Source organism: Periplaneta americana, chromosome 3, assembly GCF_040183065.1.
Source record: "Periplaneta americana isolate PAMFEO1 chromosome 3, P.americana_PAMFEO1_priV1, whole genome shotgun sequence".
In the NCBI taxonomy this organism is placed as follows: domain Eukaryota; kingdom Metazoa; phylum Arthropoda; class Insecta; order Blattodea; family Blattidae; genus Periplaneta; species Periplaneta americana.
In genome coordinates, this window is record NC_091119.1 from 196,230,199 (window position 1) to 196,254,100 (window position 23,902).

The window sequence follows — 23,902 nt, forward strand, 5'->3', positions numbered from 1 at the left end:
TGGGTACTTTTTGAAAATTAATATTTTTCTCCTCAAATATTAATTGTTAATATTACAGATATTATTCTGTATGACAAATTAATAAATCTATAATATAACTTTTTGGTTTCAGACTTCCCCCTCAATATCTAAATTGACGCGTTTTTTGTTTAAATTGAATTCAATTTAAATAATTAGTTATTTAGACTGGGAAGTTTTGAAATGAAAGCCCTGTATAAAAATAACGATACCGGTACTGAATAAGTTCAATTTTGTGTATTAGTATTGAAGCAATAAAAATAATGTGCCTGTTCGAAAGATATACTACGATCAATCACGAAAAAAAGTTTGTCGAAGAAACATTTGAGGATCGCGTCGGTAATTGCAGTACACAGTTTCGTCGTTGGTGAATTGAGCAGCAATAATAAAGACAACAGATATTTATATAAGGCTCTTTCTCTTCCATAAACGAAATAGAAAAAAAAAACATAACAACCCTCCAGCGTTCCTACCGCCCATTTTACGTGAAATATATCACCGGCCTCGTGATACAGAAACAACAAAACTGAACGCTTTGAACCCAGAACGCAGACCTGTAGCTGTGAGTCTATTATCACAGGCTCTTTGAAATTACTTTCGGCAGAAACGGGGGGTTCATTCCTATATTTCATTTGACTCCGAGCCGCATATACACAGGAGCTATCGGCAGCAATATAGCCTTCGAATGTCCATTTTCTTTAGTGGATGGATTTCCATCGACCAAAACGAGACTTGTTATTCGAGGCATGCACCGTGATGTTATATATGTCAAACCACTTTAAAAATAAAACAACGGAAAGGGAAGTTGAAGTGCGTTCTTTTTCCGAACGAACGCAAAACGACCCGCCATATTTCACCGGAGTTACTGCCGCTCCACGTGAAGTGAAAATGAAATACCGTCATGAGGACGTCAAGAAAGAGGCGAACTTTGCCAGTCAAGCGCGGGGAATGATTTGTTTCTAGCTGTTCGCTATATATTACAACTCCAATATGTTTCCTGCGGATGATTGTTAGTGCGTCTTTCTTCTGTTTCTCTTTGGAAAAAACGGGGTTCATTCGTTTCTTGTTTGTCAGAGAAATATAGAAGAAGAGATGTGCCTTAACTCGCTGTGTTTACTTTCTTACAAACAAACGCAGGCTGCGAGGTAAGAAAGGTATTGCCGTGTTGAAAATAACTGACGGTGAGATTTTTATGGGAGCAAGCGTTTTCAACATTTGAAGGCGGAAAAATAGTCATGCGTTGCTATGTCAACGTATGTAGGCTATATTATGGCTCGAGTCAAATCTTTGGGTCGATTTCTAAAACACGGACGAAATTGTGGTTCGAAACCCCGGTTTTTAAACAGCGATTCTGAATCCTTACACGATATCTAAAACAAAATTGAGAAGAAACCGAGGTTCGTGGGTTATGCCAAGACCGTCTCCAATACTCAGACCTTAATACAGGAACAAAGATGGCCGCCACTACGGTCCAAACATTTTCATATACAGAATGTTAAGAAGAAAGTATCCACTATTTTCGGAGGTGCTAGTATGCATCAAAACAATATTCAGACCTTAATACAGAAACAAATATGGTCGCCACTACTGTCCAAACATTTCCATATACAGAGTGTTAAGAAGAAAGTATCAAATATTTTCGGAGGTGCTAGTAATGCATCAAAACAATATTCAGACCTTAACACAGAAACAAATATGGTCGCCACTACGGTCCAAACATTTCCATATACAGAGTGTTAAGAAGAAAATTTCCAACATTTTCTGAGGTGCTAGTGTGCATCAAAACAATACTCAGACCTTAATACAGAAACAAAGATGGCCGCCGCTGCGGTCCAAACATTTCCATATACAGGGTGTTAAGAAAAATGTATCCAATATTTTCGGAGGTGCTAGTATGCATCAAAATAATACTCAGACCTTAATACAGAAACAAAGATGGCCGCCACTACGGTCCAAATATTTCCATATACAGAGTGTTGAGAAGAAAGTATCCAATATTTTTGGAGGTGCTAGTATGCATCAAAACAAGAAAAAATGTCTAATAAACACCGGCCCTACAACACATACTTTCTGAGATCTGAACACCTGTTCATAGGAGGTGCTCAATGTGACGTCCATTTATGGCAATGCATTCCTCTGCCCTTCGGGTAAGGAATCACGCACTCTTTGAAACTGACCTTGTTATTCTTGATAACCAAAAGGCTAGAGGATTTAGAGTTGAGGAACGAGCAGGCCAAGGTGTGGGGCCTTCCCAATCAATCCAGCGGTCCTGAAATGTCAGCGTCAGGTGTTCACGCTCATTGCGGAAAAATGTGCTGGTGTGTCATCAATGTCATCATGCATGAACCACATCTGTAGTCTTTGCTGACATGGCACATACTCCAGCAAGATAGGCAATACGTTAATAAGAAAGTCCTGATAGCGAGCCTCAGTTAATCTCTGTGGTAGCACTTATGGACCTTAGTCTATAGCCAAGAACGCCTGCCCATACGTTGATTGAGAATCGGTGCTGATGCCTTGTTTCGTCAATGCTGATTACGAAAATTCACAACACCATCTCTGCTGAACCCCGCTCATATCCGCAACCAAACTTTTCTTTTCAGTATTCCTTGCGACGTATCAGTATTCCATGCCAGGGGTGTCAACTACGGTATGATTATCTGGTAGTCTGCTGTATTGTAGGGTAGAGAAATGCATTGCCATAAATGGACGTCACATTGAGCACCTCCTATTAACAAGTGTTTACATCTCAGAAAGTATGTGTTGTAGGACCCATGTTTATTAGACTTTTTTTCTTGTTTTGATGCATACTATTACCTTCTAAAATATTGGATTTTTTTAACTTGCACCTTATCCTTATGTCAAATTAGTCATATTTTTCGTACTTATTAAGTTGAATTACTAAATTTTGTTTCAAATAAACGTCCAGCGTTAATTTATGAGCAATGTTAGGTTCAATTTCAAAGGCGAGACAACAAGATAAGTACAGTACGAGTAGAAACACATTGCTGTAAAGTTATGAACTTGACAGTGCAAACGCAGCTTGAAAATAGTTTTCAATAGGTAAGAGTGTCAAGTTTCTGGTTTTTGGCTGGATGTGTAATATTGTCATGTTAGTGCATATGTTACTGTAGCTGTGGTTTGAATTTCTGATGTCTTCTGCGTAGGTTGAATTGTTATCCAAATGAATTTAGTTCAATTCTGATTACAAATATGTTTAATTTTTTTAATTAAGAACGGAGAGTTGTCAAAATTATGTTCCATTAAAGAATTATTTTTTACAAATTTGTGATTACAAATCTAGTAACTTTTTGTTCTGAAGTTGGCTCCCTGAAGTTACTAGATGAATGTAGCGGAGGGGAATTTTAATAGGTATGTGTTGCATAAATATTCATTTTACTTTCAAATCTATTTTTGTTAAGTTTATTTTTCTTGATTCAACACCAACTTATTTATGCCAAATATTGATCAATCTGGATGAAATTTTACTGCCAGTATTTATGAGTTAGCTGCATGTTTTGTTTGCGTTTATTTTGTAAGAAATGCTGCTAGTTTATTTTTTTTTTCAATAATTATAGAAGAAATGACATTTACAAAAGTTCAGGTTTGTAATCGCAACATGCCTTCAGTCCAATGGCTACACTACTTATGAAGAAGTCCATGGAATAGCGGATACTGGAACTCATCGGCGTATTGATATTATAACATTTAAACCTGGAGAGACAAAAGGTTATATTCTGGATCCGACCATAGATTCGAGACGTATCAGAATCAACCTGAGGAGGTTAATCTAGAGAAAAGGAGAATTTATCAACCCACTATCCCTTATTACAAAACATAATATAAACTCAGGGATATAGAAGTCATCGGATTAATGGTGGGCGCTAGAGGGATCATAACAAAACAATGCGTGTCATTCTGTCATAAATTTGGAGTCCCAACAACAACAATTAAGGACATTTCTATTGTAGCTTTGAAGGGTTCTCTGCAGATTTTACGGCGACATTTGTATTTCAATTCAAATTACAGTTGAATTTTCTCAGTCTATTTTTTATCTGTATTTTTATAAATTTTCATTATGTGAAATATTATCTACTGCAAATTTTAGTTTTTTATAAACAAATTTCTTGTAAGACATTTTTAATGTCATTTTAAATGTTACTGTATAACATTCTTTGTCTTTGGAAACCTCACCAAGTTGAGCAAGATTAGACTATATATTTGAAAGCGAATAAATGAGATAATTAATCAAATGAATCCATGGAAATGTTTCTCTATGCTTGTGAATATAACAAAAAAAGAAACTCAAAAATTGAGATTTTCTACTAAAATCTTGGATTTGAAAATACTTCTAAAAATGTAAAAAAAAAAATCAAAAGACAAAATTTGGATTTTGTTAGTCCTTTACATAGTAAACATGCTCTTAAAATTTGGTTGAAAAATGAATAAAAAAAAAAAAGATTTTAAGTGGAATGCCCCCTTGAAGCATGTATAAAAATAATCTTAATAATAGTTATTTATGGTACTTGTGAGGTAAGTGCATCTTTATTGCACGAGTGGAAAGATTTAAGCACGAGGCGTCAGCCGAGTGCTTAAATTACACGAGTGCAATAAAGATCACGCTCACAAGTACCATACGTAATTTTATCCATGACCATAACGAAAAATTATGTTTTATAAAAGAAAATATGTTGAAAATAAGTCCTCATGTAATCACATACCATGGCATGGATTTTAGAATCAATACGTTACTAGGTAGGTCATGATGTAGGAGGCCATGATTAGTAAAGAATGGTATCTAAGGCGTTGGATAAATAACAAATTAAAATTAATTATATAATTTTAATTTATTTTTTTCACTTTAAACGTGTATTTTCGTCTTTTTGAAGTTTCAGGGATTATTTAGAAGTGTTCACGGAAGTAATGTGATTAAAATAATTTCACATTCTACTTCTGTAAACTTAAGAGGAATATTAAAACTTAATTAATCATCGTGTCTGTTTAGCTCAGTTGGCTAACGCGTGTTGTTTTAAAATCCTATAAAGCCAACTTCGTAGGTTCTAGTCTCCTCGCATCCCAAAAGGTAAATTATTACAAAATTAGATATGGATGTAATGTACAAATTACGACGTAGCAGATAGAGAAAAGAGAAGGAGATTGAGTGTATGTATATTTAAGAAATGGTAATAAAGAAGTAGAGGTAGTGACATCTAGTAACTAATATATTAACTTCTTGAGTAATAGTTGAATGGAAAAGTATACGTGTGTACCCGGGTACTATGAAAATACTAATGAACTGTGAGGTAAAGTCTTTATCTCACTAGTGAAATAAAGTAATGTTGAATAAAAGCCTACTTTACAAACGCGAAAGTATTTAGTAAAGGCATGTTTTTCGTTATGGTCATGGATAAAAATATTTATGAGGTTATACAGTTATTGCATTCGTCTAAATTAGGAAACTAGTTTTGTTCCCTTCCTAAACATTAGCTCACGCAAATAATATTGTAAATTAGTTCATAATGCTATTTACGAAACAAAAAAGTAGAGAGATGTTTATTTTTCATATTTCTACCGTCTGTCATGAAATAAATTTATTGGCTAGAGCCTGCGGTTAATTTTGCAGTAAATGACACCTCTAATTCGCAAGGTATCATCACATTTTGTGCTCAATGAAAATATCTTCATTAATTTCTTCACAGCCTTTCCCTAGAGTTGTTTGATGATTCTGTTCCATTTGCTTCATGCCGGCGTTCTCATGTTCCAGGAATGTTTGTACGTCCGTAATGCGTCCTCACGCCTCCCTCGCGTCTACTAATAGCCCTAATAAAGTTTGCTGAATACGAACTCTTAACGCTCCCAGCTACTCAGTTTTCTTCATCATCGCGTTATTTCATCTTGCTTGGGTCCAAATGAGCACATACATTTCCTGCCCCTAAATGTGCAACATGTTTACAGCCAACATACTTTACAAAATGTAACACCGCACAACATTACTTAAGTACAGTCTATTTCAAGAAATAGATGCTACAATTAAAGGGGAAGTTATACAGGGTGATTCAATAGATTTTTGTGAAATGCTAGTTGAAATTTTATGTACATTAGTGGTAAATACCTTTTAAAGGCTTTAAGCGATAGGGTTGGAAGTAAATCCCGAAAAGACAAAGTTTATGATTATGTTTCGTGACCGAAATATTGTACGAAATGGAATTATAAAAATTGGAGATTTATCTTTCGAAAAGGTGGAAAAATTCAAATATCTTGGAGCAACAGTAACAAATATAAATGACACTCGGGAGGAAATTAAACGCAGAATAAACATGGGAAATGCCTGTTATTATTCGGTTGAGAAGCTTTTGTCTTCTAGACTTTTGTCAAAAAATCTGAAAGTTAGAATTTATAAAACAGTTATATTACCGGTTGTTCTGTATGGTTGTGAAACTTGGACTCTCACTTTGAGAGAGGAACAGAGATTAAGGGTGTTTGAGAATAAGGTTCTTAGGAAAATATTTGGGGCTAAGAGGGATGAAGTTACAGGAGAATGGAGAAAGTTACACAACGCAGAACTGCACGCATTGTATTCTTCACCTAACATAATTAGGAACATAAAATCCAGACGTTTGAGATGGGCAGGGCATGTAGCACGTATGGGCGAATCTAGAAATGCATATAGAGTGTTAGTTGGAGGCCGGAGGGAAAACGATCTTTTGGGAGGCCGAGACGTAGATGGGAAGATAATATTAAAATTGATTTGAGGGAGTTGGGATATGATGGTAGAGATTGGATTAATCTTTCTCAAGATAGGGACTGATGTCGGACTTATGTGAGGGTGGCAATGAACCTCCGGTTTCCTTAAAAGCCAGTAAGTAAGTTATTGCTGAAATAGTACACATACAAAAATCATAATGTAATATGAACGAAGAAAAATTAATAAATCTTGTGTAGAATTATTCTCTTTTGTATGACAAAACACAAAAGTACTGTTCGGTTCGATTCCACTAGATGTGAGTGGCAGCAGATTTTTCGTTTCGGTTCGATTCTGCTAAGTGGGAGCGGGCCTTTAGGTGGAATTTTATGTACACTAGTTGTAAATATCTTTTAAAGGCTTTAAGTTAATTTTAAACTAATACTCTTCAAAGCTATAAATAAAGATTAAACTTCTTTAAGCCTTAGTAAAAGATATTACTATTTCTTCTTCTTCTTCTCCCTTCAAGGTTTAGGTGATATCACCTGTTCCGGTCTCTATCGTCCAGCCACCTCTTGCGAGGTCTACCCAGATCCCTTTTCCCGATCGGGCGATAAATATTACTATTTAGAACATAAAATATGACATCGTTTCATCGATACATTATTTTCAAGTTCTGAAGTACGTAATTGTTGTATTAATTTCCAAATTATACATTATCCATTACAATTTCAAACAACTCATTGGCGTCATATTGATGTGTTAATCGTTTCGACTATCAATTGCATTGTTGTCTGCAGACTAGGCCTCCTGGAATAAGGAAGCGATTATGAAGTAGTTAACGAGAAGGCTACGCCTTGTTAAATTTATAGCAGGGAGTATAAAGAAGAAATGAAAATAAATATCGAAATTGTATTTCAAATCTCAAACATCCTTGAAATCCCAACCATGCTCACAATAACAATCACGAACAGCATAACGTTTCATGGAACTATAGGCATGCGATGAATTGTGTCACTTTTTTGTTCAGTCAAATTAATAACTATTAATTCTTTTACTACAATAATTTATGTTTGACGTGCATACTTGCGAGATGATTTTACTCATATACACTGTTTATAATCTTAAAATTGCATAATTATTATCCATTGCAATTTTAACAAACTCAGTGGCGTCATATTGATGCGTGAATCGTTTCGACTATCAATTGCATTGTTGTCTGGAGACTAGGCCTCATGGAAGCGATTATGAACTATAGTCCCGTCGCTCTTATTTCCGGCAGCCAATCACGTTGCAAGTCGGCTACATTTAAACATGTGCGTCTTGTCATTCGCTGTGAATTTCGTTATGGACTTCCTAAGGCTCTATAGATACTGAGTATAATCGTCCGCCATTTTCGTTCTTTCCTTGCCGTTTGTAGCAAGCAGACGAGAATTTACAACAGTACAAATTTTAATCCCGCGCTCTTTTAGGTGTATTTATTTAAAATAATAATAATAATAATAATAATAATAATAATAATAATAATAATAGAATCAAGGGTAACAATCGACTTAGAGCCCTGCAGTTGGATACTCTGGTAATTAACAAACAGTGCAACATTTGATCCACATACATTAACGTTATAGTCAACAATTGATTTCGTTAGGTATACAAAAGCTATGTCAACATTCACTTAGCTATTTATTTTTAAGTTTCTCACATTAAATATTATAACAAGAACGTAATCGACAGATTGAATTTTTTTCCGGCAGCGAGTCCCACAAAGCGCGGGACCTGGGGTGACCGCCCCACTTGCCCCGCCGAAGGGCCGGCCTTTCTATGAGAATCCACAGTCCTAACAGACCTAAGTTGTTACTCTGCGCATATGTTACTCCCAGTAACTGGGAAACTAGTACGGTATAGATTTCGAATAGGATTCACTTTTAAAAGTACCTAGGCCTAATTCTTTCTAAACATTTCTCTCGCTTTGACTCCCATCTAAAGTTAAAAATAGAAAAACTCTTGAAGGTGTCAATGTCTATTTTTGACATGACACTTCGCAGTTAGCAATTTTTTCTCCCTTCTCAGAATTTGTTCTATGCTTTCCTTAGATATTTGTCTATGAAACCTAAAATTTACAATGCGATTATCATAGGTGCTAGGACTTGATAATGTTTAACGGTGCGGAAAATAGCGTCGTCTGCTAACCGCAACTGGCAATGAAAGAACTAAAATGGCGAACGATTATATGTACCTACTCTTTATAGAACCTACTCTTACTAGGACGTAAGCAAAGAGGCTGGAAATAACAGGGACGTGACTATAGTTAACGCGAAGGCTCAGCCTTGTGAAACTTTAACGCGGGGACTATGAAGACGGAAATGAAAAGAAATATCGAAATTTTATTTCAAATCCTTAACATCCTTACAATCTCAGCCTTGCTCTCAATAACATAAACGTTTCACGCAATTGTAGGGTTTCGATGAATTCCATGTCATATTTTGTTCAATTAAATAACCATTATTTTTTACTACTTTAATAATAATTATTATATTTGTGGTGCATATTTGCGAGTTGATTTGACTTGTAGATAGGCTACTGTTTGCAAATAAAATGAAGACATTATTACAAAGACAGCCCTTACTTATTTACTTACTTACTTACTTACTTACTTACTTACTTACTTACTTACTTACTTACTTACTTACTGGCTTTTAAGGAACCCGGAGGTTCATTGCCGCCCTCACATAAGCCCGCCATCGGTCCCTATCCTGAACAAGATTAATCCAGTCTCTATCATCATATCCCGCCTCCCTCAAATCCATTTTAATATTATCTTCCCATTTACGTCTCGGCCTCCCCAAAAATCTTTTTCCCCTCTGGTCTCCCAACTAACACTCTATATGCATTTCTGGATTCGTCCATACGTGCTACATGCCCTGCCCATCTCAAACGTCTGGATTTAATGTTCCTAATTATGTCAGGTGAAGAATACAATGCGTGGTGCAGTTCTGTGTTGTGTATCTTTCTCCATTCTCCTGTAACTTCATCCCTCTTATCCCCAAATATTTTCCTAAGCACCTTATTATCAAACACCCTTAACCTCTGTTCCCCTCTCAAAGTGAGAGTCCAAGTTTCACAACCATAAAGAACAACCGGTAGTAACATTCCAAGTACCGTATTCCTTTGCTGTGGTCGTGCCAGAGAATCAGTCCCTTTCCGAGGCTTATTTAAAGGTTTCGTAACTAGCTGTTTTTTACGGTGATGGGTTGTTAGCCCCTTCGCCCAACCCCCAAGCTGGAGGACCACCCCTCATCGGCTGTCCGCGACTGCTTATTCAATATATTCGCAGCTACCCTCCATATCTGGAGGCCGTCTCCTCGATCCGCAACCTGAGGACGCGCCATGCCGTGGTGATAGGGACCCACAATACATGGACAAAAACAGCCCTAGTCATTTTTAATGAAATTGAGTTAAGGACACATTTTCTACTATTTAAAATTTTTATAGACTCCAAAAATGACATATCAGGTGCAATAGCCACAAGGATAAACACCACTTGTACAGAAACAGCTTACAGGTGTTGTTCTATTTATTTTTATTGTTCTCTTGAAAAATAGCAATTTTGATAGTTTTTTGCTAAAAATCAGGCGACATGCAAAAACCATTTTTAGGTTTTGGTGTTTCCTTGGGACTCTTGAAACCAACTTTCTAATCTATAACATCACTGTACGATTTCCTGATATTTCATATAATTAATAGAGTAAGGAAAACATCTGATATTGATCAACGTGCTTGGGCAATGTTGTTGCACGCTCGATGTAGGTGCGATGTCTGCCGAACGTTGCAGATTGTTGTAGCGCGAGAATTAACCTGTAGCCTGTATGACACATACAAGAAAGCTTTTACTGCCTGATCCGACCCTGGCAGGGGGGGGGGGGAGACTTCCTATATTACTTTCCTCCGACCTCATATCTGCAGTGTGGCAGGCAAGAAGCAACTGAAAGGCTGAACCCACGGATGTGTCAGATATGGCTTTAAAAGGAAGACTTGAATCACACGGTCAAATATCGACCCTGGCATCCAGCATTTTCGAATTCAACATTAAAGATAACCGTCGTTCACAAAATTCGGTTTATTTCGAACTGTCAAAATTAATCACCACCATCATAATCATCATTCATGTGTTAGGCTTCTTCTGGCTGTAACAACTACACTTGAGCTGTCGTACGTTTTGCTGATCTTCAAATGTCTTCTTCTCAATTCAGTGGTAGGTCCAGAATTGCAGTGGAGACCTGGTGCTGTCCGTTCTTTCTAAATGTAATTTCCAAGAGAGATAATCCCGAACGAGATAACAGCCCATTCTACTTATAAATTCAAAGGACTCTTCAGCAATCAACAGATTAAAAAGTAATATTTTAATAAATAATACACTGTGTCCCAAAAGTCATGGTGGGATTTCAGAGGAATATAGTTTTTGAATGAATAGAAGTAGAAATATAAAATTGGTGCCAGATGAAAATAAAACTCTTAGGGTCGTATTCATAGACATTTTTATCGCGGGTTTCCGGTGGATGATCAGCGTTTTTCGTAGTCATAAACCAGTGTTAGCGATAGGATATGATTTGAATTCTGTACTAGTAACCAGTGGATAGCCGGGGCTAGCTTAGTACGCTTTTAACGCGTGCTGCGAAATGTCTATGAATAGCACCCTTAGGGTCGACTTCTAAAACACGGACGAAATCGTGGTTCCAAACCTCGGCTTTTAAAACGCGGTCGAGATCTGAATCCTTATGTCGAGACGCGGCTTAAGAAGAAACCGAGGTTCGTTGTTATGGCAACGCAGCTAAGAATCGATTTTTATTCCTGTAAACAGTCGATATTAGAAAAAAAATGAACTTTGGGATTAATAGGCCTATGTTTATTGAATTGTAGTGTAACATTCTTTTGTTCTCAGCTAAGATATTGTCACAGTCTAGTATATACAGTCACGAAGCTCAATATGTAATAAATATACATCGAGATAGTTGCTAACCTCCAGGATCCTTACTATCGCCTCATCAGAGTCCTGTGGACTAACGGGTAGCGTGTCTGACCAAGAAACCAAATGACCCGAGTTCAAATTCAGGTCGGAACAAGTTACCTGGTTGAGGTTTTTTTCCGGGGTTTCCCTCAACCCAATATGAGCAAATGTTAGGTAACTATCGGTGCTGGATCCCGGACTCATTTCACCGGCATTATCACCCTTATTTCATTCAGATGCTAAATAACATGAGATGCTGATAAAGTGTCATAAAATAACTCACTAAAAGAAGTAAATACCATTACCTTAAAAACAATAGCTATATTTAGCATACTTCTACTCGGTAATGAGTTTTGGAATAATATTTTAGAAAAATTCTACAGATATTAACAGTATATTCCTACTACAAAAAAGTAATTAGAATAACAGTAGGTATCAAATCTAGGGAATCGTGTAGGAAATTGTGAATTTTCTCTCTTCACTCAAATTCACTTGCGAATTTTTCCAATTTAACTTGTCGACTGCTGATTGGTGCTCAATTGAAATTATAGCCTGGTTCTTTATTAACCATTTGGCATCACTTCGAACGTTCTATCACTCAGAATTCTAGAGTTACACTGTCTCGTCTGCCATGCGACCCGTCAATTCATCCCTCAAATTCCCCCATCCTTCATGTCGCTTGATGACATCACGCGCAACAACTCAAGGTCACGTTGGATACATTGTTACTTTGTCTGTCGATCGTCGTTTACTTCGTTGGAATATGTTGTGTAGTTTAGAAATTACAGGCGCAAAATCTCGCCTGAAAATGTGTCGGTCGATTTTCTGGCATGGCATTCTAGTACTGGATCCTACTTATAAACGTATCACGTCAAAAAAAAAAAAGACTAGTTACTGCCGCTAACTAGGGCCGTGATAAATAGAAACCATGACAACGAATTGTGCAAACCTTCAATCTAAACTAACGCTCTAGCTGCCATGCTGGGCGTTTTTGGTTCAGCTCTCAACGCTTAGCGCCGAAGTCTCGGGTTTTCAGGGTATCTGGAAATAAGAGATGATTGTCACTGCTGACGTTTACCTTACCAGTAATTCTATCAGCGACGTATTCACACATAATATTTGTGGCTTGTTTCCGATACAGTTTACCCAGATTTTCCTTTCAGTGTTCATGTAGAATGATCATATACAACATGGAAACAGTGATCGAAGAATTTCTCTCTGCTATGACAACATTATTGACATGTGAATAGCTTACTGCAATATAATCATTAGCTCACAACGTAATATGAAAATGCCTCACCTGTCACGACATAATCTCTGTTATACAATTTGTAATTACAAATTGATCACGAAATTCATGTGTTTGCACAAATTATAGTTATATTCCATTAACGTTTAGTTATTAATTCGACACAGTTTCAATTAGATAACAATTCCATGTTCATGTGTGGATCAGCATTAATTTCAGACAAAGCATAACTTTAAATGGCGTCGCAAAATAGGAAATTGGTCCTTCATTGTGTGTTGGTAACTTGTTTCATCAATTTATAAAGCCAGATTAATAGGTTTTGGAGTATTACAATTCCTGCTGAGGTATTTATGAAATACTAAATCTGCTAAAAGTACCGAGTGACGCTCATGCTCGAACGTTTCGCCCGGGAGTGGATTCGATTCCAGCTTGGTCTGATTATCTGATTGGATTTTTCAATGTCTCCCCAACTGTCAGGTGAATGTTAGTAATCCTACAAAAACAATGTGGCTCATCTTGCTAAAAGATACCAGCGTATAGAGAATTATACAGTATGGACACTTCGCACCGGTACCTTTGATGTAGCAGGACTGATTTCAATGACCTTTTTTTTATTACTATCCAATTTAATAAACCCTATTTCACCCTGAGGTATATTAGGGTTATAGTTGGCATCAATTGTTTTTAGTAGGTTATTTTACGACGCTTTATCAACATCTGTTGGCATCAAAATACATATTTTATAACCAATAAACAATAGTAAAGTTATAATATAAAATAATGGTCACAGTTACAATTCACATGAATTATGTAGAAGAATGCACCTTAATGAAAAATGGATCCTGTTAAAGATTAATGAGATGTTTGAGGTATAATCAATGCAAAAGATATACAAGAATGTCTAGCCGTTTCAAAGTAAATACACGACCTGAGAAAATAATCAATAGTAAATTAATATAACAAAGTTTGACTTTCACTTTCAAATTAGGGGAGAGTCGGGTAGTATCGGACATCGTGTAGTATCGGACAGTGCGCTTTTTTCATCTACCACCATATGGTAGTACCTGAATGACATGGTTACGTTTCTCTATGCGACATCACAGAAACGTAACCATGTCAATCAGGTACTATCATCGTGTGTTAGATGAAAGAAACTCACTGCCCGATATTACCCGATGTCCGATACTACCCGACTCTCCCCTAATACTTCATTCATGAACAATGGAACAGTTAAGAATAATAAAGGGATATTACAAGCAATGATTTACGGTTACAAGTTACATACGTGATTCAGGAACAAGTAGAATAATTAAAATAATAAACCAAGTAATGACTTACAACTAATGAATAACGAAATTCTTGAACGGAAATATATAATAGTAGGGGCAATACAAAAGGTTTAAAAACAAATGTAAACGGTAAAGGAATAGTAGAAAAATTGACTTAAAATTACAAGTTAAATACATTTCAATGATCTTCAAACCAGTTTGAGCGTGAGATTCTGCTTTCTCCCAGGAGTTGGCACTGACATCACATCAGCTAGCAGTCGACACAACGGAAATATAACACATACGATTAATAAATCTAGGTACATCGTGTACTCAAATAAAATAAATTAGATCGATGAAATAATAGATCCGTCATTAATTGTAATGTCTAGACTCTAGAGTTCCTTTATAATGAGAGTTGAGACGTTGACCCAAACAACAATTAAAATATGTAATGATTTGATAGCCCTGAAAATGGAAAAACAAAACTCCTATGAGAAGTAAAACCATATACCTATATTATACTGTATAGAAATATTAAACAAATTTGATGCATAATTTTATAATGTATTATATTATTTTATAAAATAATTTATTATATATAAAATATAAAAAATTATTATTATTACTAGTTTGTCACTAAGAAATAAGAAAAAGCTGTTAACTTGAATTTATTTGAAGCAAAGCGTTACTGGATTATGCAATAAGGTAGGCGATGTTTGGATCCTGTGTCTCAACTCTATTCTCAATTATTATCTTAGCGTATGCTCGATTACACTAACCTCTAGCGCTTAAAAGTGGAACTAAACGCTGGCGCACAGAGAAACAAAACAGGAAAATTCGCTCAGTGTCCATTCTTTATAATCCCTATTCGCTGGAGATACCATCTCACTACCGTTAATTTCATCGATCCGGGTAGTTCAATTGCTAGAGTAATTGGCTATGGACTGGAAAGTTCTGGGTTCGATCTCAAACTTTCAGAACGGCCCCAGGTTCACTCAACCTTCCTATAATATAGAGTACCAGGTCTTTCTCGGGGGTTAAAGGTGGTCCGAGCGTGGTGCCTACCACACCATCTCATTCTAGTATCGAAGTCAAGAGAGTATGAAGGTAGATATTTTACCTTATCTTAGCTGTTTCAGGTTTCTCAATGTTTAATGGTTATATATATATATATATATATATATATATATATCACAGATAAATATCTAAATTATCTCATTATTATTATTATTATTATTATTATTATTATTATTATTACTACTACTACTACTACTACTACTACTACTACTACTACTACTACTACTACTACTACTACTACTATTACTACTATTATTATTGTTATTATCTTTACAATATTACTTATATTATTCCAGTCTTCATTTATATGATTTCATTAATTCATTTGTAATTCATTCTATTTAATTGCCATTATTTTAATTATCTCACTGAACTAATTTTAATAATTATTTGTGCTATTTATTTGTTGTATTTGGTCAATTGGTTAATGTAGACTATTATATTGATTGTATTTTCATCTCATTCCCATTTTCTATCATTCATTCTCATCATCATTTGTTGTTTTGTTTTGTATCTTGTGCTAAACTGTAATTGGCCTTGTGCTGTTGTTTTGCACGTTAATATTCTAAATAAATAAAAAAATTTAAAAAATGATTATTACTACTACTACTACTACTACTACTACTATTATTATTATTATTATTATTATTATTATTATTATTATTATTACTATTATTATTATTATTATTGTTATTACAACTATTTCTTACCACTGTTTATTATTGTCACACTAACATTACTTATCCAACTTTCATTATTTACTTTCATGTTGTTTTATGGTCTAGATATTAATGTAATAACTATGTAACCAATTATTGTATTCTATTAGAATTAGAGTCTGGCTGGGAGGAAGAGAAGGCCTACTGGCCTTAGCTCTGCCAGATTAAATAAATTATTATTATTATTATTATTATTATTATTATTATTATTATTATTATTATTATTATTATTATTATTATTGTTGTTATTACTATACGTTGGTTAGATCCAAGCTTGAATATGCATCTGTTGTATGGAACTCCATTACTTCCACTGACTCGGCTAAATTGGAGAATATCCAAAGAAAATTTATTTCCTTGTGTTCTTATAGATTTTTACCAAATTCCGATTATAACTATGAGATTAAATGCAATTATTTCAATTGCGGTATTTTGTTCACCAGACGTCAGGATCTTGATTATTTATTTTTTTGCAAAGTCATTAAGGGTGATATTGATTGTGAATCTTTCATAAGCAATATCAGTCTTCGTATTCCTGCTAATGGTTTAAGATTTCATAAATTGTTTTATAATAAGAATCCTAAATCTCTCTCTCCGGTCTGCAGATGCATTAAATATGCTAATTTGCATGGATTCAACTTGGATCCATTTAATGTGTAGTATATCTTTGAGTTTTAACTCACTGATCTAATTTTAATAATTATTTGTCCATATATTTCTTGCATTTGGTCTATTGATTCATGTAGACCATTCCATTATTTCAATTCTCATTGTACTAATTTTATAATTTTATAATTATTATTTGATCAATGATTGATGTAGACCATTATATTGTTTGTATTTCATCTCATTGCCATTTTCTATCATTCATTCTCATCATCATTTGTTGTTTTGTTCTGTTTTGTATCGTGCAAAACTGTAATTGGCCTTGTGCTGTTGTTTTTGCACGTTAATATTCTAAATAAATAAATAAATAAAAATAAATAAATTACAACTATTTCTTATCACTGTTTATTATTGTCACACTAACATTACTTATCCAACTTTCATTATTTACTTTCATGTTGTTTTATGGTCTAGATATTAATGTAATAACTATGTAACCAATTATTGTTTTCTATTAGAATTAGAGTCTGGCTGGGAGGAAGAGAAAGCCTACTGGCTTTAGCTCTACCAGATTAAATAAATTATTATTATTATTATTATTATTATTATTATTATTATTATTATTATTATTATTACAACTATTTCTTACCACTGTTTATTATTGTCACACTAACATTACTTGTCCAACTTTCATTATTTACTTTCATGTTGTTTTATGGTCTAGATATTAATGTAATAACTATGTAACCAATTATTGTTTTCTATTAGAATTAGAGTCTGGCTGGGAGGAAGAGAAAGCCTACTGGCCTTAGCTTTGCCAGATTAAATATATTATTATTATTATTATTATTATTATTATTATTATTATTATTATTATTATTATTATTATTATTATTATTATTATTCCTAAATGGCATACGAGACATCGAGGTTTGGAGAGTAAATCCGATCTAATCTTCAAACTTGTCGCTTAATGACTGAAAATGTTCTGTCACATAGCAGAAAACTGTGATCTCGGATTTATGTCAATGCAATATTGAATAAAAAAAAGATAACATTCCTGGAATGTTATTCTTCTTCCACTCAATTAAAGCTTCAGTGCTGGTTTTAATAATGATATGAAACTGGAATATTCCTCTTTTTACAGTCATTGGATAGTTTAAGCAAAAATCTACAAAATGGCTATTTAAGTTTAATTTCTCAATTTTTTTTGGAATGCTATCCTTCTTCCGCTCACTCGTTCAATTGCATCTGTCGTATCTTTTCCCTTTCTGAAGTCAAATTAGTCTTCTTCAAATTTTTGTTCCAGATCTCAAATATAAACCTCGATTCAGTATTCGCAGGAGAATCTTCGTCGAGTGCGATATGTTTACTTAATTCTGAATTTATTTTAACAAACTGTATAATATTTGTCCAGAATATGAATAATAAATTTTCCTACACAGTGTGCTCTATTTTAGTCCAAGTAAAAGAGGTAAGATAGTAGTATTTCATCCAGAATCATGAAATGTTCCTATATCGTGCAAATCAAGCTTTCAGGTATAACTCCCTGTAAAGTTAATTTGAATAATTTCGAGAGAAAAATTGTTCCGGGGCCGAGCATCGAATCCGAGACCTTTGGTTAAACGTACCAACGCTCTTCCAACTGAGCTACCCGGGAACTCTGCCAGACGCTGATCCAATTTGTCCCTCTATATCCACAGACTTCAAAGTGGGCTGACAACCGACAAGCAACCAACATTGAGTGCACACAAACTCTGTGTGACTTAAATTGTGGTTTTCTGTTAACGAACAGTGACTCATATTATGCAAGTCAAGCTTTCAGGTATAACTCCTGTAAAGTTATATATTATTTTAATGTACCGAAGTACATATGATATTTCCATGCAGATATTCTGCGTCATCATACGATGAAAGATGGAACCCAAGAGTTGGAACTTAAAAACCGAGACGATTCTGTCCGACGCCGGGGTGGGTATCCGGTTTGGCTTAGTGGATAAAGCATAGCACGTAGAGCTGAAAACCCGGGATCAAATCCCAGCGCCGGAGAGAATTTTTCTCCGTTCCATTACTCTTTCATCGTATGATGACGCAGAATATCTGCATGGAAATATCATATGTACTTCGGTACATTAAAATAATATATATGATATGCGTAAATCACTTCGTGATTTAAGACGGCGCTTATTCTGTCGGATCCCGGCCAACTAGTCACTCATAACGAGTGTACTTCAGCACATGTGTGGACTTGTCCTACGTTCATAGACCTCATAGACCTCTATGACGTAGTGCAGAGGACGGCCACTAGAGGGAACCCGAGAGTTGGAACTTAAAAACTGAGACGATTCTGTCCGACGCCGGGGTGGGTATCCGGTGTGACTTGGTGGATGAAGCATCATCACGTAGAGCTGAAAACCCGGGTTCAAATCTCGGCGCCGGAGAGAATTTTTCTCCCTTCCATTACTCTTTCATCCTGTAAAGTTGATTTGAATAATATTTCGAGGATAATTTTGGATAGGTATATGTTACAGTTCCCGGGTAGCTCAGTTGGTAGAGCGTTGGTACGTTTAACCAAAGGTCCCGGGTTCGATTTCCACCCCGGAACAATTTTTCCCTCGAAATTATTCAAATCAACTTTACAGGGAGCTATACCTGAAAGCTTGATTTGCATAATATGCGTTACTGTTCGTTAACAGAAAACCACAATTTAAGTCGCACAGAGTTATTGTGCACTCAATGTTGGTTGCTTGACGGTTGTCAGCCCACTTTGAGATCTGTGGATATAGAGGGAAAAATTGTGTCGGGTAGAGTTCCCGGGTAGCTCAGTTCGAAGAGCGTTGGTACGTTTAACCGAATGTCCCGGGTTCGATGCCCAGCCCCGGAACAATTTTTCCCTCGAAAAGAAAAATATTTCTATATCACCCTTATACGTACAATGATTTTTATTAAACAAGATAAAGGAAGTTGAATTGAAAATTTAATCCATATTAGGACATAAAATTTTGGAAAAACAGAATGTCTTGGTTAATTAACAAGTTTTGACAAAATTTAATTATTCTTTTTGAAGCAAAAATGTGATTTAGCATTTCATTCCAAACAGATTATGTCATATATATATATATACATATATATATATATATATATATATATATATATAATTTGAACTGGTAATGGAAATTACGGGAAAACGGCTGAACGGATTTTAATAAATGACCCCTCATTTTGAAGCTTGGAACTCAACGTTTTTCGGAAAAATAGTAGTTTTCAGTGAAATGTCAATTTTTCAACATAATTTTCCTATTTTTCAAAATCCATCTGTCGTCAGTTTTGAGAACTAGCTAATTGCATTTCAGAATAAAACAAAACACACACTACAGTAAACAATATTACACGAAGGTCATGATCTGCAAGAACGCTGACATATTTAGAGCTCAAATTAAATTGGTTATTAAAAACTTAACTTACTAAAAATAATTTACAGGTTCGATTCTGTGGTGTGTAATTTTCTGGGTACAGCTGTGTATTGGATATTAAAAACTACAAAACTTGAGGTGGTTTGATGACATTATTACCATTAGAAATGAAATATTATTGTAGTTAATGGCGTGATGTGACTATTTTTCATTAATTATAAATATTAATGCTATATTGATAATATGAAAGTGAAACGTTTTGGGGTTATATAAGTAGATGTAGATTTTGATTTCTATATTTTACTGAGTGGCGGCTATATAGTATATACAGGGTGTTTCAAAAATACTGGGCATAATTTCAGGTATGTATTTCCCACATGTAGACAATCAAAATAGTTCATTACAACATGTGTCCGGAAATGCTTTATTTCCGAGTTATGGCCTTCACAACATTGAAATTCACCGGAACGTTTTTCTTTCCGCAGGTCGTTGCCGTCAAAGGAGACATTAAGAGGGCACTCTGACAGTTCATTCCGAGGCGAAGGTTACATTCAGTGTTGTGTAGGCGTTAGACTGTACGACATGTATTCAAATCAAGAGCTGGTAGAGGTGGCCCAAATGCTTGGCCTCCACGCTCATCTGATCTGAACCCTCTCGATTTCTACTTGTGGGCCATTTAAAATCATTGGTTTATTCGTCTCCGGTGCCTGATTTGGAATCCCTTCGGAATCGAATAGTGGCATGTTCTGAGGACATACGCAATACTCCTGGAATTTGGGATCGTGTTCGCAGGTCAATGAGACATCGATGTGAGGTCTGTATTCAAGCAGGAGGTGGACATTTTGAACATCTTCTGTAATGACAACGACCTGCGGAAAGAAAAACGTTCCGGTGAATTTCGATGTTGTGAAGGCCATAACTCGGAAATGAAGCATTTCCGGACACATGTTGTAATGAACTATTTTGATTGTCTACATGTGGGAAATACATACCTGAAATTATGCCCCGTATTTTTGAAACACCCTGTATAGTATATGTTACTGAAAGCTATAAAACTTACGTAAGATAATAATATTATTAAAAATCAAATATTTTTATAGTTATTAATCAAGTGGGGTTGGGTCTTTTTCATATATTTAATGGCGGTGTGGTGTAGATATTTATATGCGTGGTTCTCTTCAGTATTGGCTCAAGAGAGAGTATCTTTCATTATTATGGAAGCAAAAACTTTCAGAATGTCTAGTATTCTTCATTAAAAATAAACCTGAAAAATGTTTATTTGAACGTCTAATGAACTTAGTTTGCAGCATTTGCTGCACAAGCCACTAGTTTTTTTTTAAGCAAAAATATGATTTAGCACTTCCTTTCAAACAGATTATGTCACATCTAAGTATAGACTTAAAACTGCTAAATATATTTATTCTTAAAATATGAATGCGTAAATAATTTCGGAGAATGACGAATGCTTAAAACTTGTTTATACCTTATTTCGAAGTAAATGCTTTATATCAAAATGTTTTCAGAAAGTTGTATCCTCTTTTGGACGCTCTCACATATTTATTTCATGTGCATTTACGCTCCTCTATTGTTTTCTGTTTGTTGTTTTTGTGATGAATATGACCCGTTACCTGCAGGGGGCTCTGCATCGTGTGATCACGACCGAGCAGTATAGATACTGTAGCCTGCTGCAGAGAAGTTTAATATCACTGGACAGATGACACATAGGGGTAATCTTGAAGAAGCACCCTCACACGCTCTGCTACTGAATTATTCAGTAGCTCGTCTTTTGTCCTCGTCTTTACCTCAGTGGCTCTCTCTTACAGCTTCCAACGAAACTACTACACATCAATGCCGCAAAGGATAAACGACACAAGTTCGACATGAAACTTCATTTGTTTTTATAGACTTTTACTCTGGATTACAAAATACTAGTGGCTTGTGCAGCAAATGCTGCAAACTAAGTTCATTAGACGTTGAAATAAACATTTTTCAGATTTATTTTCAATGAAAGTTATTTGCTTCCATAATAATGAAAGATACTCTTTCTGGAGCCAATACTGAAGAGAACCACGCATATAAATATCTACACCACACCGTCATTAAATATATGAAAAAGACCCAACCCCACTTGATTAATAACTGTGAAAATATTTGATTTTTAATAATATTATTATTTTATGTAAGTTTTATAGCTTTCAGTAACATATATTATATAGCCTCCACTCAGTAAAATATAGAAATCAAAATCTACATGTACTTATATAACCCCAAAACGGTTCACTTTCATATCATCAATATAGCATTAATATGTATAATTAATGAAAAATAGTCACATCATGGAATTAACTACAATACTATTTCATTTCTAATGGTAATAATGTCATCAAACCACCTCAAGTTTTGTAGTTTTTAATATCCAAGACACAGCTGTACCCAGAAAATTACACATCACTGAATCGAACCTGTAAATTATTTTTAGTAAGTTAAGTTTTTAATAACCAATTTAATTTGAGCTCTAAATACAGTATGTCAGCATTCTTGCAGATCATGGCCTTCGTGTAATATAGTTTACTGTAGTGTGTGTTTTGTTTTATTCTGAAATGCAATTAGCTAGTTCTCAAAACTGACGACAGATGGATTTTTGAAAAAAGGAAAATGATGTAGGAAAATTGACATTTCACTGAAAACTACTAGTTTTCCGAAAAACTATGGGTTCCAAGCTTCAAAATGAGGGGTCATTTATTAAAATCCGTTCAACGTTTTCCCGTAATTTCCATTACCAGTTCAATTATATATATAGATAATTACATATTTTGACCAGGGACAACATTTAACCGCTTTATGTGCCTAATTTGTATCTTCCAAACTTCATAATGTTACTAATTAAATAAATAACAACGATTTTCGTTTATTTTTTTATATACTGTAAGTTGAGCACGAATACAATAAAAGTCCGCCAACAATGTTAATGGGTATATCCTGAACTAGCACCAACAGATAGAGCGCGTGTACTTTGAGGGATGCGTTTTGCGTGTGTATTTATGTATTATGTATTATTTTATTTTATTAAAATATTTTCATAGAATTTTTAATAACTTTGAAAGGTATATACATAAATATAGAACTAAAAACATGAATTCTCTGCGTTTGTCTGAACCAAAACGTAAAACCAATGCAGCTTTTTATCATAGCATGAGTCAAGGTCCCAGATTATTAAACAAATTTTATTCCAATAATATTTCAACCACGGATCCTCTCCAAATTAATAAAAAAATTTAAATAAATTGTATTGGAATTATAGTTTGGGTTTAAACATATTAAACACTATTTAATCTGTATTCACTCTCAATTTTAATTTTATTTTTGTCTGTATTGGAATCCCCTCCTGAGCACGAGTCTTACTCATTCAGGAGTGGGCTAGTTTATCTTTCATTGTATTTATTAATTTGTATTCATTTCAAACTTACTAGCAATAATAAATAAATAAATAAATAAATTTGTTTTCCAGTATATAAACATCGAGGATTTGCGTAGTGTATTAGGAGGGTATATTAAATACCTGAAAAACAACTCAAAATCAGTGCCGGATTTAGGCCTAGGCAACCTAGACAGTTGGCTAGGGCGGTAATTTCCGGGGGGGGCGGTATTTTCTGTCTCTCTTCCTTTTTCCTTTCCTTTTTAATTTTCATTTTACAGTGAAATTTGTTTTTAAGACACTTGTTGGTAAATCTTTTCTGAAGTTTGTTCTTGAACACTTTGTGAAAGTGGGATATTGTTTTCTTATCACATTGTCGCGGTCGCTGTGAGAGTAAAAGGAAAGTGTGCAGCTGCATAATTACGTTGTAATGTCGATATCACGTTA

The 23,902-nt window shown here is 34.8% G+C and overlaps 1 protein-coding gene across 4 annotated transcripts in view; it reads left to right on the top strand.

The window, feature by feature from the left end:
• The window catches only part of Oatp26F (Organic anion transporting polypeptide 26F), a 387,249-nt gene that overhangs the window by 282,743 nt on the left and 80,604 nt on the right, over positions 1 to 23,902 (top strand). The window lies entirely within an intron of this gene.